Here is a 17,845-nt window from a genome sequence, read left to right as displayed (position 1 = left end):
GGGAATTAAGGGCATGGGGAGGTTAGTTACCTCGAGAGACGGTTCTAGAGCGCTTGAGCGATGACGAGGACACAACGAAAGCCTTGGTCGATGACGACGGGGACACGGCTGCACGGTGAGAAGTCTGGTGAGCATGAACAGAGGGAAATAGAGGGGATGGGGTCAAACCAAAGGGTGTCTTGAGTTGCTGGTGAGGAGGCTGAGCTCACCGAGGCAACAAACTCGACAGGTGCTCGGCGGCAGTCGCGAAACGGACCCGAGGTCACGGCACACAGCGGCAGTGCGAGGGAGAGTGCGAGGAGGTCTGCAGAGGAGCACTACTGGACGAGGTGAGTGAGCGAGTGGGTGCGAGCTCAAAAGGAGGTCGGACGCGTGAGGGGAGTGGCCAGGAAACGCGCGACGTGGGTGCGTCCACGGCGGAGTGCGCGGACGTGAGGTTAGGGAAGAGGAGGTGGCTGACAGGTGGGGTTCGCGGGACAGCGAGAGCGAACGAGCAGTCGGCGCTGACAGGGTGGACCCATCGGGCAGCGAGAGGGAACCGACGCGCAAGCAAAGGAACTAGCGTTGACAAACTGGCCCCACTGAGCAGCGGGAGGGAGAGAGGAAGAGAGCGTGCGGGCGCGGCTGACGCTGTCCACCTGTCAGGCGGAGCGGGCGCGCGCAGCTAGGCTGGGCTAGATTGGGCTGAATGGGACGAATTTGTGAAAGGGAAATGGATTTAATCATTTCCTATAATCGATTTTGGTGTTTGACGTCAATCACAAGCCACGCGGACTAACTAGTTTGCCTAGTTGTCAATTATCTCAGGTGCATAAAGTTCAACATAAACTAACAAAGAAAATAAGTTAGGAACTCTACAAAATTTGGAGCAAGGACAAGCATTGGTGCTACCAGTGGCGCACCGGACATTGTCCGATGTGCACCGGAGACTGTTTGGTGCTCAGGCCGAGCACTCGATGAACTGGCTGCTCTTAGGTTTTTTCCAGAGTCACTCCGCTATAATTCATCGGATTGTCCGGTGAGCCAACAGAGCAACGATCAATTGTGCCCATCGGTCGACTGCGATGTCAAATGAACAGTGAACAATGCGCAAGTCAGAAGTCATGACTGCAAAGTTAGAACGCACTGGACTGTCCGGTGCTGCAAGAGGACAATTGACTTCAACGGTCAACCGCTCCAAACCCTAACGGTCTGCTGACGTGGCACGCACCGGATAGTGAATATTGCCATGTCCGGTGTGCCCATCGACAGCAACGGCTGGAATAGTGGTTGGGGCTATAAATACCCACCAACCACCACCATTCAAGCTATCCAAGTTTTCTGAACTCCACATTCAATACAAGAGCAAAAGACTACACACCAAGACACAATCAAAAGATCAAATCCTCTCCAATCCTCAAAATCAACTCAATTTCTTAGTGACTTGAGAGAGGGTGTTTTGTGTTTCTTTTGTTGCTCTTGTTGCTTGGATTGCTTTCTCCTTCTCATTCTAATTCTTCTAAGTGCTTTGTAAAGCTAGCAAGAGACACCTAAGTGTATGGTGATCCTTACAGGGTCTTAGTGACCCAAGTGATTAAAGAGAAGCACTCAATCGGTCTATGTGACGGATTGAGAGAGGGAAAGGGTTGGAATAGACCCAGCCTTTGTGGCCTCCTCAACGGAGACTAGGTTCTTTGGAACCGAACCTCGGTAAACAAATAGCCGTGTTCATTTGTGTTGATCTTCACTTGATTTGTTTCTCCCCTCTCCTCTCTCTAAAGTTCCTTTGCTCATTTTGTTTTGAGTTGGCTCCCAAGGTTATCCGCATTGATGGAGCAACTCATAGCAACAGGAACAATCTTCCACACTGCGAATTTATTTCTAACTCTAACCTCAAGTGTAATGCATGTGTAAAGTTTGTAAATTTCAGGTTTCGCCTATTCACCCCCCTCTAGTCGACTTTCAATTTGGTGTTCCTATTTTCTAGAATTTTCCAAATGCTTTTCTTTTTATTTTCTCTATGGATTTCAAATCAAATTCAAACCCAATTCAAATAATTCAAACATGTGCATCAAAAAAGAATAATTTAGGCTGAGCATGATGCGACATTTCATGACTCACATAGGTTTTGCTATATTAAATAAATAGTTAATCCCTCACCTAATTGACATGATTCTAATAAAAAGGAAGAGAGAAGAAGTCTAGAGAGAGAAACAAGAGGTAACACCAGAATTTGGTAGGCATTAGAGAAGAATTTTTATACCCCCAAATTCAGGGTGTTATAGCTTGCCATTCGGAGCTTGGATGATCTTGTCACAGAACGTGCAAAGCCCCTATTTTGGTTAAGAAAGGTAGACATTCAAAGTTTGCTCCCAAAGCCTTTGAAGGGTTTTTACTTGGTTATGATTCAAATACAAAGGCATATAGGGTCTTCAACAAATCTTCTAGTTTAGTTGAAGTCACTAGTGATGTTGTATTTGATGAGACTTATGGCTCTCCAAGAGAGCAAGTTGATCTTTATGACATAGATGAACACGAGGTTCTTATGGCTGCAATAAGGACTATGGTGATAGGCGATGTGCGACCATAGGAACAACAAGTGCAAGATCAACCTTCTTTCTATTGGACGTGTATTTTTATCCTATGCTAGTCTTGAGTCCATTCGTATATTATTAGCATATGCTACTCACCATTCTTTTAAGCTCTACCAAATGGACATGAAGAGTGTTTTCCTCAATGGGCCAATCAAGGAGGAGGTGTACGTGGAGCAACCCCTGGCTTCGAGGATGATAGGTACTCCGACCATGTGTGCAGGCTCTCTAAGGCAATATATGGACTTAAGCAAGCTCCATGAGCATGGTATGAATGCCTTAGAGATTTTGAAAGGGAAATAGGGTTTAACCTTTTCCTATAAATGATTTTGGTGGTTGAATGCCCAACACAGATAATTGGACTAACTAGATTATATATTTTACCGGTGCTAAAGGTTCAACACAAACCAATAAAAAGAGCAAAGTTAGGGTTCAAAAGAAAGGAGCAAAAAAACGAAGAGAACCCTGGTCTGGCGCATCGGACTATCCGATGTGCCACCGGACAGTGTCCGGTGCACCAGGGCCGTACGACTTCAAACTTGCCATATTCGGGTTTCAGAAGAACCGCTCCGCTATAATTCACCGGACTGTCCGGTGTACCACCGGACTGTCCGGTGCACTAGCCGAGCAACGGCTAGCCAGCGCAACGATCGGCTCCAATGGTCGCCTGCAACGCTACAGTGCGCTGACAGTTAGCGCAGAAGTCAGAGCAGCCGCAGAAGGCGCACCAGACATTGAACAGTGTCTGTTCCGTGCGGCACCGAACTGTCCGGTGCCACATGAAGACAAAGCTCCAACGGTCAAAACCGTCAGAACCCTAACGGTTGGGTGACAAGGCTGGAGCACCGGACTGTCTGGTGCGCCCATCGACAACAGCCTTCCCCAATGGTTGAATTGGTGGTTGGGGCTATAAATACCCCACAACCACCTCCACTCCAACCATCCAAGCATTCATAACAGTGCATTCAATACAAGAGCAAAATACAACACTCCAAGACACAAATCAAAGCCTCCGATCCAATCAAAGTCCACAATTCAACTCTAGTATTTTAGGACTTGTGAGAAGATCATCGTGTGTTCTTTGTTGTTCTTGTTGCTTGGTTGGCTTTCTTCTTTCTCTCATTCTTACTCTCAAAGCCTTGTAAGCGAAGCAAGAGACACCAATTGTGTGGTGGTCCTTGCGGGGTCTAAGTGACCTGGGAAATCAAGGAAGAAAGCTCACTCGGTCTAATTGACCATTTGAGAGAGGGAAAGGGTTGAAAGAGACCCGGTATTTGAGACCACCTCAACGGGGGCTAGGTTCATTGGAACCAAACCTCGATAAAACAAATCACCGTGCCATCCGCTTTATTTCTTGGTTGATTTGTTTTCCCCCTCTCTCTCGGACTCGGATTTTATTCTAACGCTAACCCCGGCTTGTAGTGTGTTTAAAGTTGTAAATTTCAGTTTCCTCCTATCCACCCCCCTCTAGGCGACTTTCAATTGGTATCAGAGCCCGGTACTTCATCAGAGTCTAACCACTCGAAGTGATGTCGGGAGATCACGCCAAGAGGGAGATCGTGACCAGCGGTGACAAGTCCGCAAGCACGGGAAGAACTCATTCGAGGGAGTCCGGCCACAAGCACAAGGAGGAATCCTCTTCCTCCATCAAGTCACAATGGAGAGGTGACAAGAAGAAGATGAAGAAAGTGGTCTACTACGAGACCGACTCTTCGTCACCCTCCACCTCCGGCTCCGAATCATCCTTCATCACTTCTAAGCGCCATTAGCGCAAAAAGTATAGTAAGATGCTCCTCTGCTATCCTCGCATTTCTAAACGCACTCCATTACTTTCCGTTCCCCTAGGCAAACCACCATTTTTTGATAGTGAGGATTATTGTATGTGGAGTGACAAAATGAGGCATCATCTAACCTCACTCCACAAAAGCATATGGGATATTGTTGAGTATGGAGCGCAGGTACCGAAGGTAGGGGACAAGGACTACGATTCGGACGAGGCCGACCAAATTCGGCACTTTAACTCCCAAGCCACAACTATACTCCTCGCCTCCTTGTGTCTAGAGGAGTATAATAAGGTGCAAGGGTTAAAGACGGTCAAAGAAATTTGGGACGTCCTCAAGACGACGCACGAAGGGGACGAGGTGACCAAGATCACCAAACGAGAGACGATCGAGGGGGAGCTCGGTCGATTCATCCTCAACCAAGGAGAGGAGCCACAAGCAATGTACAACCGGCTCAAGACCTTGGTCAACCAAGTGCGCAACCTCGGGAGCACCAAATGGGATGACCATGAAATGGTCAAGGTTATTCTTAGATCACTCGTATTTCATAATCCAACTCAAGTTCAATTAATATGTGGTGATCCTAGATACAAGCTAATGTCTCCCGAGGAAGTAATAGGAAAGTTTGTGAGCTTTGAGTTGATGATCAAAGGCTTCAAACATATCGTCAACTTGGAGCAAGGCAGCACCTCCACACCCGAGGTGCAACCCGTTGCATTCAAGGCGATGGAAGAAGAAAAGAAGGAACCTACGCCAAGTAGGATTCTCATCGACGCCTCCAAGCTTGACAACGAGGAGATGACGCTCATCATCAGGAGCTTTCGCCAAATCATCAAGCAAAGGAGGGGAAAAGATTACAAACCCCGCTCCAAAAGGGTGTGCTACAAGTGTGGTAAGCTCGGTCATTTTATTGCTAAATGTCCTATGTCTAGTGATAGTGACAGGGGCGACAACAAGAGGGGAAAGAAGAAGGAGAAGAAGAGGTACTACAAGAAGAAGGGCGGCGATGCCCACGTTTGTTAGGAATGGGACTCCGATGAGAGCTCCACCGACTCCTCCTCCGACGAAGATGCCGCAAACATCACCGTCAACAAGGGTCTTCTTTTCCCCAACGTCGGCCACAAGTGCCTCATGGCAAAGGATGGCAAAAAGAAGAAGGTACAATCTAGAACCACCCCCAAGTATACTACATCTAGTGATGAGGGTAGTTCTAGTGATGATGAAGATGATCTGCTAACTCTTTTTGCCAACCTTAACTGCAACAAAAAGATAAATTAAATGAATTAATAGGTGCTATTCATGAGAAAGATGAACTCTTGGATAGCCAAAAGGAATTCCTTATTAAGGAAAATAAAAAGCATGTTAAGGTGAAAAATGCTTATGCTCAGGAGATAGAAAAATGTGAAAACTTGAATAAAGAGCTTAGCATTTGCCATGACACTATTTCTAACCTTAGAACCGAGAATGTTAATTTAGTTGCTAAGGTTGAGAAATCAAATGTTTGCCATGATTCAATTGCCAATCTTAGAAATGAAAATGCTAGTTTAATTGCTAAGATTGATAAATTGAATGAATCAATTGTTAGCCTTAAAACTGAGAATGATGAGTTAATTTCTAAGGCTAAAGATTTGAATGTTTGCAATGTTTCTATTTCCAATCTTAGAAATGAGAATGCTATTTTACATGCTAAGATTGATGAATTAAATGTTTGCAAACCATCTACATCTACTGTTGGTATGTTACTATTTGTACTAGATGTAGAGATATTAATGTTGATGCTATCCATGATCACCTTGCCCTAATTAAACAACAAAATGATCACATAGTTCAACTAACGGCTAAAATCAATGAGCATGAGATAGAGAATGAAAATTTTAAATTTGCTAGAAGCATGCTCTATAGTGGGAGACGCCCTGGCATCAAGGTTGGCATTGGTTTCCAACAGGGAAGCAATGTTAAACTTAATGCCCCCAAAAGATTGTCTAAGTTTGTTAAGGGCAAGGCTCCCATGGCTCAGGATAACAAGGGTTACATTTTATATCCTGCTGGTTATCCTGAACACAAGATTAGGAGAATTCATACTAGGAAGTCTCATTCTATTTCTCATCATGCCTTTATATACAAGAATGAGGCATCTAGCTCTAGGCATTCTACCCATGTTAAAATGCCTAAAACGAAATCTCCTACTGCATCAAATGATCATAACATTTCATTTAAGACTTTTGATGCTTCCTATGTTTTAACAAACAAATCAGGCAAAGTAGTTGCCAAATATGCTGGGGGCAAACACAAGGGGTCAAAGACTTGTGTTTGGGTACCCAAGGTGCTTGTTTCTAACGTGAAAGGACCCAAGACTGTTTGTGTACCTAAGAACAAGGTCTAAAACAGTTTTGCAGGTTTATGCATCCAGGGGCTCAAGTTGGATAATTGATAACGGATGCACAAACCACATGACAGGGGAGAAAAGGATGTTCTCCTACGAGAAAAACGATGATCCCCAAAGAGCTATCACATTCGGGGATGGAAATCAAGGTTTGGTCAAAGGACTTGGTAAAATTGCTATATCACCTGACCATTCCATTTCCAATGTTTTTCTTGTAGATTCTTTAGATTATAACTTGATTTTAGTTTCTCAATTATGTAAAAAGGGCTACAACTGTCTTTTTACGGATATAGGTGTTACTATCTTTAGAGAAGTGATGATTCAATAGCATTTAAGGGAGTATTAGAGGGTCAGCTATACTTAGTTGATTTTAATAGAGCTGAACTCAATACTTGCTTAATTGCTAAGACTAAATGGGTTGGCTCTGGCATCGCCGACTAGCCCATGTTGGGATGAAGAATCTTCACAAGCTTCTAAAGGGAGAACACATTTTGTGACTAACCAATGTTCATTTTGAGAAAGACAAGGTTTGTAGCACATGTCAAGCAGGAAAGCAAGTTGGCACCCACCATCCACACAAGAACATCATGACGACCGATAGGCCGCTTGAGCTTCTCCACATGGATTTATTCGGCCCGATTGCTTACATAAGCATCGGCGGGAGTAAGTATTGTCTTGTAATTATGGATGATTATTATCAAACCCAAGAGACTTTAAAGGGATTCTTGAGACGGGCTTAAAATGAGTTCGGATTGAGGATCAAGAAAATAAGAAGCGATAATGGAATGGAGTTCAAGAACTCTCAAATTGAAGGCTTTCTTGAGGATGAGGGCATCAAGCATGAGTTCTCTTCTCCCTACACACCTCAACAAAATGGTGTAGTGGAGAGGAAGAATAGAACTCTAATGGACATGGCAAGGACCATGCTTGATGAGTACAAGACTTTGGACCGGTTTTGGGCTGAGGCGATTAACATCGCCTGCTACTCCATTAACCGGCTCTACCTTCACTGAATCCTCAAGAAGACATCATACAAACTCCTCACCGGTAAAAAGCTCAATGTTTCATATTTTAGAGTCTTTGGTAGCAAATGTTTTATTCTTATTAAAAGAGGTAGAAAATCTAAATTTGCTCCTAAGGTTGTAGAAGGCTTTTTACTTGGTTATGACTCAAACACAAGGGCATATAGAGTCTTCAACAAATCCACTGGATTAGTTGAGGTTTCTTGTGACATTGTGTTTGATGAGACTAATGGCTCCCAAGTGGAGCAAGTTGATCTTGATGAGCTAGATGATGAAGAGGCTCCGTGCGTCGCGCTAAGGAACATGTCCATTGGGGATGTGTGTCCTAAGGAATCCGAAGAGCCCACTCAAGCACAAGATCAACCATCATCTTCCATGCAAGCATCTCCACCAACTCAAGATGAGGATCAGGCTCAAGACAATGAAGATGAAGATCATGAGGATGAGCCACCTCAAGAGGAGGACAATGATCAAGGGGGAGATGAAGTTGATCAAGACAAGAAAGATGATCAGGGTCAAAGACCGCCACACCCAAGAGTCCACCAAGCGATTCAAAGAGATCACCCCGTGAACTCCATCCTCAGTGATATTCATAAAGGGGTAACAACTCGATCTTGAGTCACTCATTTTTGTGAACATTACTCTTTTGTGTCCTCTATTGAGCCATACAAGGTGGAGGATGCACTAAGAGACTCAGATTGGGTGTTGGCAATGCAAGAGGAGCTCAACAACTTCACGAGGAATGAGGTATGGCATTTAGTTCCACGTCCTAATCAAAATCTTGTAGGAACCAAGTGGGTATTCCGCAACAAGCAAGATGAGCATGTGTGGTGACAAGAAACAAAGCCCGACTTGTAGCCAAGGGATATTCACAAGTCGAAGGTTTGGATTTCGGTGAAACAAATGCACCCGTAGCTAGGCTTGAGTCAATTCATATATTACTTGCCTATGCTACTTACCATGGCTTTAAGCTTTACCAAATGGACGTGAAAAGTGCCTTCCTCAATGGACCAATCAAGGAAGAGGTCTATGTTGAGCAACCTCCCAGCTTTGAAGATAGTAAGTACCCTAATCATGTTTACAATCTCTCAAAGGCGCTTTATGGGCTCAAGCAAGCCCCAAGAGCATGGTATGAATGCCTAAGAGATTTTCTTATCACTAATGGCTTCAAAGTCGGTAAACCCGATCCCACACTCTTTACTAAAACCATTGCAAAAGATTTGTTCGTATGCCAAATTTATGTTGATGATATCATATTTGGGTCTACTAACAAATCCACTTGTGAAGAGTTTAGTAGGATCATGATACAGAAATTCGAGATGTCTATGATGGGGGAGTTGAAGTATTTTCTAGGATTTCAAGTCAAGCAACTCCAAGAGGGCACCTTCATCAGCCAAACAAAGTACATTCAAGACATACTTAACAAGTTTGGAATGAAGGATGCCAAACCCATCAAGACACCCATGGGAACTAATGGGCATCTTGACCTCGACACGGGAGGTAAATCTGTAGATCAAAAGGTATATCGGTCAATGATAGGATCTTTACTCTATTTATGTGCATCTTGACTGGATATTATGCTTTCTGTATGCATGTGTGCAAGGTTCCAAGCCAATCCTAAGGAAGTTCACCCTAGGGCCGTGAAAAGAATCATGAGATATTTAGTTTATACACCTAAGTTTGGTCTTTGGTACCCCAAGGGATCCACTTTTGATTTAATATGTTATTCAGATGTTGATTGGGCAGGGTGTAAAATTGATAGGAAGAGCACATCAGGGACTTGTCAGTTTGTAGGGAGATCCCTGGTGTCTTGGGCTTCCAAGAAACAAAACTCAGTAGCTCTTTCTACCGTCGAAGCCGAGTACATTGCCGCAGGTCATTGTTGCGCGCAATTACTCTGGATGAGGCAAACCCTCAGGGACTATGGCTACAAATTGAGCAAAGTCCCTCTCCTATGTGACAATGAGAGTGCCATCTGCATGGCGGATAATCCCATTGAACACAACCGCACTAAGCACATAGACATTTGGTATCACTTTTTGAGGGATCACCAACAAAGGGGGGATATCGAGATAGCTTATGTTAGCACCAAAGAACAATTAGCCGATATCTTCACCAAACCATTAGATGAGAAAACCTTTACCAAACTTAGGAATGAGCTAAACATTCTTGATTCTCGGAACTTTGATTGAAACTTTGCACACATAGTTCATATATATACTTTTGATCATATCTCTTTTATGTCTACGACTAATGTGTTTTCAAGTGTATTCCTATACTAAGTCGTAGATTGAAAGGGAAATAGAGTCTTCGGCGAAGACAAGGCTTCCACTCCACTCTATCGGTATCATTTAACCTTCACCATCACTCTACACCACTCTTCGATTGGTATAATCTTCACTCATATTTACTTGTACCAATGGGAGAGAAAAGAATAAAGGGCTCACAACGTCTCCGTTTTTGGCGATTAATGCCAAAGGGGGAGAGAGTATTAGCCTCAAGCAAAAGGACCGCACCACCACCTTTCAAAAAAATTTAATTGACATATTGGTATGTTTTCAATTGGTTAGTATTTTCAAATTGGTATCTAAATATTTTTCCAATTGATATTTATTAAAACCCTCTTGAAAGCTAAGAGGAGAATTTCATTCAGGGGGAGTTTTGTTAAGTCAAAGGAAAAGCATTTGAAATAGGGGGAGAAAATTTCAAATCTTGAAAATGCTTCTTGCAATCTTATTCATATACCTTTGACTATTTGCAAAAAGACTTTGAATAGATTTTCCAAAAGAATTTGCAAAAACAAAACAAGTGGTGCAAGAGTGGTTCAAAATGTTAAATAAAAGAAACCAACCATGCATATCTAGTAGAAGTAAAATATTGGTTTAATTCTAAGCAACCTTTGCACTTACCTTATGCAAACTAGTTCAATTCTGCACTTATACATTTGCTTTGGTTTGTGTTGGCATCAATCACCAAAAAGGGGGAGATTGAAAGGGAAATAGGGTTCAACCTTTTCCTATAAATGATTTTGGTGGTTGAATGCCCAACACAAATAATTGGACTAACTAGTTTGCTCTAGATTATATATTCAACAGGTTCTAAAGGTTCAACACAAACCAATAAAAAGATCAAAGTTAGGGTTCAAAAGAAAGGAGCAAAAGAAACCGAAGAGAACCCTAGTCTGGCGCACCAGACTGTCCGGTGTGCCACCGAATAGTGTGTGGTGCACCACCGGACAGTGTCCGGTGCACCAGGGCCGTACGACTTCAAACTTGCCACCTTCGGGTTTCAAAAGAACCGCTGCGCTATAATTCACCGGACTATCCGGTGTACCACAAGACTGTCTAGTGCACCAGCGGAGCAACAGCTAGCCAGCGCAACGGTTGGCTCCAAAGGTCGCCTGCAACGCTACAGTGCGCGGACAGTTCGCGCAGAAGTCAGAGCAGCCGCAGAAGGCGCACCGGACACTGAATAGTGTCTGTCCGGTGTGGCACCGGACTATCCAGTGCCACATGAAGAGAAAGCTCCAACGCTCGAAACCGTCAGAACCCTAACGGTTGGGTAACGTGGCTGGCACACCAGACAGTGTCCGATGGCGCACCGGACTGTCCGGTGCGCCCATCGATAGCAGCCTTCCCCAACGGTTGAATTGGTGGTTGGGGGCTATAAATACCCCACAACCACCTCCACTCCAATCATCCAAGCATTCACATCAGTGCATTCAATACAAGAGAAAAATACAACACTCCAAGACACAAATCAAAGCCTCTGATCCAATCAAAGTCCACAATTCAACTCTAGTATTTTAGGACTTGTGAGAAGATCATCTTATGTTCTTTGTTGTTCTTGTTGCTTGGTTGGCTTTCTTCTTTCTCTCATTCTTACTCTCAAAGCCTTGTAAGCGAAGCAAGAGACACCAATTGTGTGGTGGTCCTTGCGGGGTCTAAGTGACCCAGGAAATCAAGGAAGAAAGCTCACTCGATCTAAGTGACCGTTTGAGAGAGGGAAAGGGTTGAAAGAGACCCGGTCTTTGTGACCACCTCAACGGGGACTAGGTTCATTGGAACCGAACCTTGGTAAAACAAATCATCGTGTCATCTGCTTTATTTCTTGGTTGATTTGTTTTCCCCCTCTCTCTCGGACTCGGATTTTATTCTAACGCAAACCCTGGCTTGTAGTGTGTTTAAAGTTGTAAATTTTAGTTTCCGCCTATCCACCCCCCCTCTAGGCGACTTTCAGATTTCCGTATTGCTAATGCTTTCAAGGTCGGGAAAGTTGATCCTACTCTTTTCACTAAGACTTGCAATGGTGATTTGTTTATATGCCAAATATATGTCGATGACATAATATTTGGTTCTACTAATCAAAAGTCATGAGAGGACTTTAGTAGGGTGATGACATAGAAATTTGAGATGTCCATGATGGGAGAGTTGACTTACTTCCATGGATTTCAAGTGAAGCAACTCAAGGAAGGGACATTCCTCTCTCAAACAAAGTACATTCAAGATATACTAAAAAACTTTGGGATGAAGGACCCAAACCTGCTAAGACGCCAATGGGTACTGACGGACATTTGGACCTCAACACAGGAGATAAGTCTCTAGATCAAAAGGTATATCGTCTATGATAGGATCCTTGCTTTATCTGTGTGCACGTAGACCGTACACTATGCTTTCTATTTGCATATGTGCTAGATTTCAATCTGGTCCCAAGGAATGTCACCTTGTGGCTGTTAAGCATATTATTCGATATTTAGTTCATACGCCTTTCATCAGACTCTGGTATCCTAAGGGGTCTACCTTTGACTTGATTGGATACTCAGACTCCGACTATGCTGGGTGCAAAGTTGATAAGAAGGGCACATCAGGGACTCGTCAGTTTTTGGGATGGTCCCTGGTGTCTTGGAGTTCAAAGAAACAAACTTTCGTTGCTCTATCCATCACCGAGGCCGAGTATGTTGTCGCAGGCCAATGTTGCACGCAACTACATTAGATGAGGAAAACCCTCTGGGGCTTTGGCTACAATTTGAGCAAAGTCTCACTCCTATGTGATAATCAGAGTGCAATCTGCTTGGTGAATAATCCTGTTGAACACAGCTGCACTAAGCACATAGACATGCGACATCACTTTCTGAGAGATCACCAGCAAAAGGGAGATATCGATGTTTTCCATATTAGCACCGATCACTAGCTAGCCGATATCTTTACCAAGCCTTTAGATGATAAAAGGTTTTGTAAGCTTCGTAGTGAGCTAAATGTCTTAGATTTGTGGAACTTGGATTGATCTAGAGCACATATGTTTTTATGTATTGATCATGTCATTATAAGTTTAAATTATGTATCTATGGTGTTCATTGCCTTCTTACTTTGAATTTGCAATTTTTGGTGAGGCAATGAGGTTTTCGGGCCACTAGTTCTTCTGTTTTGGTGCTTAATACCAAAGGGGGGAAATTAAGGCCAAAGCAACTGGATCAGCTACCGCTTGTGATTTTTTTTTCAAAAAATCTTGTGTCAGTCTTTTGATCAAAACCCTCTTATTGTAAAACTAATCTCTTGTCAGGGAGAAAATTGATTATGGGAAAAGGGGGAGCTTTTGACTCTTGATCCAAACTAGTCTTGAAAAATGTTTTGATTTGCCAAAACTAAGTGTTTTTGACATAGGGGTAAGAAAATGAATTTGTTTTGCGAAAATAATCCAAGTGGTGGCAAAATGATCCAAATATGCCAAATATTGTGAAAATTCAATTGGTTTTTAGTTTGACTTCAATTTGCACATTTTTGCTCACATTTGGTCATGTTAGTGCATTTCGAGTTGCTTTTTGATGTGTTGCCATAAATCATCAAAAAGTGGGAGATTGAAAGGAAATGTGCCCTTGTGCCATTTCTAAGTGTTTTGGTGATTAAGTGCCCAACACAACACTTTAAACTAACATGTTTACTTTGAGTATGAGCATAGGTAAAAAGAAAGGCAAATTGAGGAATATATGAGTACAATTGCAAATCTTATTGAAATGGAGGAACAAAGGTATGAATCTAGCACTAAGTCAATTGTTTTAGCTACTAACTATGTTCATTTAAGTGTCAGGAAACTACTCAAGTCGAGCAAAATTGGAGTGGAGAACTTTGGATAAATTTGGCCAAACTTGCACCAGCCTGGGGAGCACCGCATTGTACGGTGTGCACCGGACATCGCCCGATGCCCCAGCTGGTTAGCTGGCCAAATAGGCCACTCTCTAGAATTTGGTGTGGCGGAACCACCCGAATTATTCCAACTTAAGTGCCTAAGTCCCACCTTAGAGGCTAGACCACACTTAAATAGGAATAACACGTCAGTCCCTCGGATCTAGTCCGACGAGGCCACTAACTGAATCAAGTACCACGTACTCACTCGATGGTGAGGCACAGAGCAAATACAATAAATCATAAAACCATACATTAAGGAGTATTAAATTTATTACAACATCATCGGAGTTTTAGCAAAAGTAGTGATCATTGTTCGGAATGCAGCGGAATAAAACTAACGATAAATAAATGGAGGGATGGGGAAGCCTGTCCTATCACTCCTCATGCTCCTCCTCGGCCGAGGTAGAGTCCCACTCGACTGCCCAACCCGGTGGCAAGATGGATGGCCAAGTCACTCCAGCAACCATGTCCTCCAGAGAACCTGTAAAAATTAAGCCACAAGCAACACTGAGTATACTAATACTCAGCGAGACTTACCCGGTGTGAGGAGTCTACTCCTCTACCTCTAGACATGCAGCTGTTTGGATGAGGGGTTTGGTTTGCCAAAAGCACTAGCTGAGTCTACAATCAAATTTTAGCATTTTCAAGTTTTAGTGTGATTCTCTTAAGACTAAATGTGTACCTATCTAATCATACATGGTATCAAACATTTAGCAATCAACAACTTTCTCCAAGTCATCACATTTCCACTTGTTACTCAATGTAGCAGCATGGATCAAGCAGTCTCATTAGCTGCGAGAAGCAGACGATTCGAATCGAGTTTTTAAACCTTTCAAGGTAAACCTAAACACACGACATGGCGAGGCACTCCGTCCCCACACACATCAACCGTCCCCATCGATTCCCCGTCAGCAGAGAGGGGCTCACCGTCTTGGCGTACAATGCCTCACTGACCCCGACTACCGTCGTGCAGTGACCGCACTTGTACCCACCATAACCGGAATGGGAGACCATGTCTCAGGTCGCGTGAGGAGGGCAATCTGCGGGCAGGTTCACTCAGGTACTAGGCTTACCGATTTACCATATTTCTCGGCATGTGCTTAGTACGTTCAAACGCTTGACTCATGGTACCACACCTTAATCCTTACTCTGATTTCCGTCTCGTAGACAACCAATCCCCATGGATTGTTGTCCACAAACCAACATCATTACGATATGAAAATGGATGCAACCAATTCCTGACCTCGCGAGAGTGCTAGAAAAATCACTCGACTTCTACCGAGACCCCTAATTAGTAAAGCAGCTACTCGACCTAGCATACTAGTATCTGTCTCAAAAGGAAATCCTGAGTTAATGCAACTAGGGTTTCAGGTAACTCCTACACTTAAGTGCACAATACAAGCCTACAATCATTAAGTGCAGTAAAATAATATATAGAACTGGTTATGCATAAAACCGGGGCTTGCCTTCCAAAGCTGGGGCTGCGGGGAGATCCTCGGTGGCAGGCTCTGGTGTTGGCTCCTGGACTCCTTCCCGATCAACTCCTTGCTCAGGGATGAGCACGTACTCTCCGTCAGCGAGGTTGCAATCTATCGAATGCAATGAATAAGATATTTGTATGCTATGATATGCAGAATTTAGTAACCATTATGCATAGTTAAGAAAAACTAAGGTAGTTGATAACTTAGGGTTTCCTTGTTATAAGAAGCTCTTAGTGGTTTATGCTTAGCAACCTAGGTTTCAGGTTTTGCTTAGAGGCAAACGTAGTGGATTAAGACTTGGATTGCCCCTTAAAGGTTTTAGTAGGCACTCAAGGGGTTTTGCTGGGTTGGTTAGGGTAACATTAATCTCCACTACTAATTCCCCTTTTCATTTTCTATTTATGCTCTTAAGGTGGGTTTGAACTACAATAGTGATTTCAAGTTTTCCAAAAATTCTGTAAAAATTACAGTGGGTTAATATTGGTCACTGTAGTCTGTCGTATAAATTTGAGGTCAAAAATAAATAGAATATGCCCTGGACAAAAATAACAAAAGTTGGGGCAGAGGGGTCACTTTGCACTACAACTCTTATCTAGGTGTGGGTTCTGTACTAAGAGTTATTTTGCTGGTATCTATGGGTAATAACATGCTTCTGTGCCAAAAATCACAGAGGGTTACTTAGTGGTTATTTAGTTATGATTTTCTAAAGTTTAATGCCAAAAAGACACTTATAACTAACTTGCTATTTGAAAAGTATCAAACAACAGAACTTGTAGTTTTCCTAGGTTCTTCTTAGCACAAGAGCAGTCATTCCTAAGGTAGGGGTGTTTTCTCCTTAGGATTATTTTCTTATGACTTTTCAAAGTTTTCTCTGTTTTCCATGAATAAATGTGAGTGCAATTTCTTTTCACTGGACTATGGTTCAACAGATTTTTATTGTGAACTACATCACTTAGGCATGCTAGGAAAAGTATGGTTGCCCTCTGGTTTCCATTTTCAATCCCTTTTTCATTTTCCTAAGTTTGAGCATAAACAAGTTTTTGTGAATAAATCTTCCTTAACCTTGTATACTGGGGTGTTTATTAATTTTAAACAGTGTAACTACTAGGTTAGTGTCTCCACTATTTTTCTCAACCCTGGTCTAACAACATTTCTATCTTTCCCTTTATTATTAAGTTTTGCGCAGTTTTCTTATTTAAATCAAAACTCTAGAAAACATTACAGGAACCATGGGGTTTACTATTTTTGCTTGATAGTTTATATTTCACAAAGTATAGCAAAATTTGTTTGACTAAATTTGGATGAGTGTTCTTCAAGTTATGTATTTATCAAGTTCTCTGCAGTATTTAAAAGAAAAGTAAATTTGAAATGGGAAAAGAACAACAGATTTGCGCTGAAGTCCCTGGGTTTTCTTCCCCCTTTTCTCTCTCAAATCAGCCCTCGGTCTACTATTCGCATGAGTCACTGACCTTACGCATAACCCTCTGAACTTATCCTATATCTAACTCGCGATCCTTGGCTGGCTGGAACAGTAACCGGGGCAAAGATCACGGCGGTGAGGCTTACTGGCGGCAGTAGAGCTCCGGTGGGGTGGTCGGTGACGTCGGGGAGGTCACGGTGGTCACGTCGGTGTGCGGGTCGGCGTCGGAGGTGGCTGGAACTGCTCTGGCCACGAGCGCAGGCGGCGGAGGTTGTCGGCGGCACCTGCTCCGGCCAAACCACGGCAGTAGGGTTCAATCAAGGTGCACGAGGAGCTCCTTTGGGTGATGTAGAGGCTATGCGCGCAAGGAATCGAGAAATGGTTCAGTGGGTTACCCGGCCCACGTGTTCCGGCGGGGTTACAAACTCCGGCGAGCGTGATCGCACTGTTCCGGTGGGGCTGGTCCTCGGCTCAAGCTTGGGAAAGCTTCACGGCCTCTCGAGGAAGCTATCCGAGGGCTCGGATCGAGCGGAGGTGGGCGGGAGTGGTTTGGCCACGGTGGGCGCCCTCTGGCAGCTCTGACGGGTCGCGGGGAGGTCGCCGGAGCTGCGGGCTGGCTCAGGAAAGCTAGGCGCGGTGCGGAGGGGGTGACAAGGAAGGTGGTCGTGCATGAGGGTGGGCTTTATAGCCACTCGCGGGCATGACACAGGTGTGGGAACGGGGGCGGTCAAGGGCGCACGGGGGCGAGCGTGCGGGCGTGCTCTGGGCGTGTTCCCGAGTGCCTACCCACGTCGAACACGTGGTGGTTTGGTTCTGCCAGTGTTCAAAGGCCTATTTGTTCGCCTTAGCGTGTAGATCTCAGCAAAAATCCCGTGTAAGATCTCTTCTCTGCACCATATCCTATCTTTTCCATGTGAGTTCCAAGCGAAGATATGGTCGGGGTTGAGAGATATTGTGGTGTGAAGTTGGCTCTGTCTGAGTTGTCCAGCCCGAGACAAAAACCGTG

This window comes from Zea mays, chromosome 5 (assembly GCF_902167145.1).
Source record: "Zea mays cultivar B73 chromosome 5, Zm-B73-REFERENCE-NAM-5.0, whole genome shotgun sequence".
Taxonomy (NCBI): Eukaryota; Viridiplantae; Streptophyta; class Magnoliopsida; order Poales; family Poaceae; genus Zea; species Zea mays.
Note: the sequence above shows the minus strand (reverse complement) of the source record.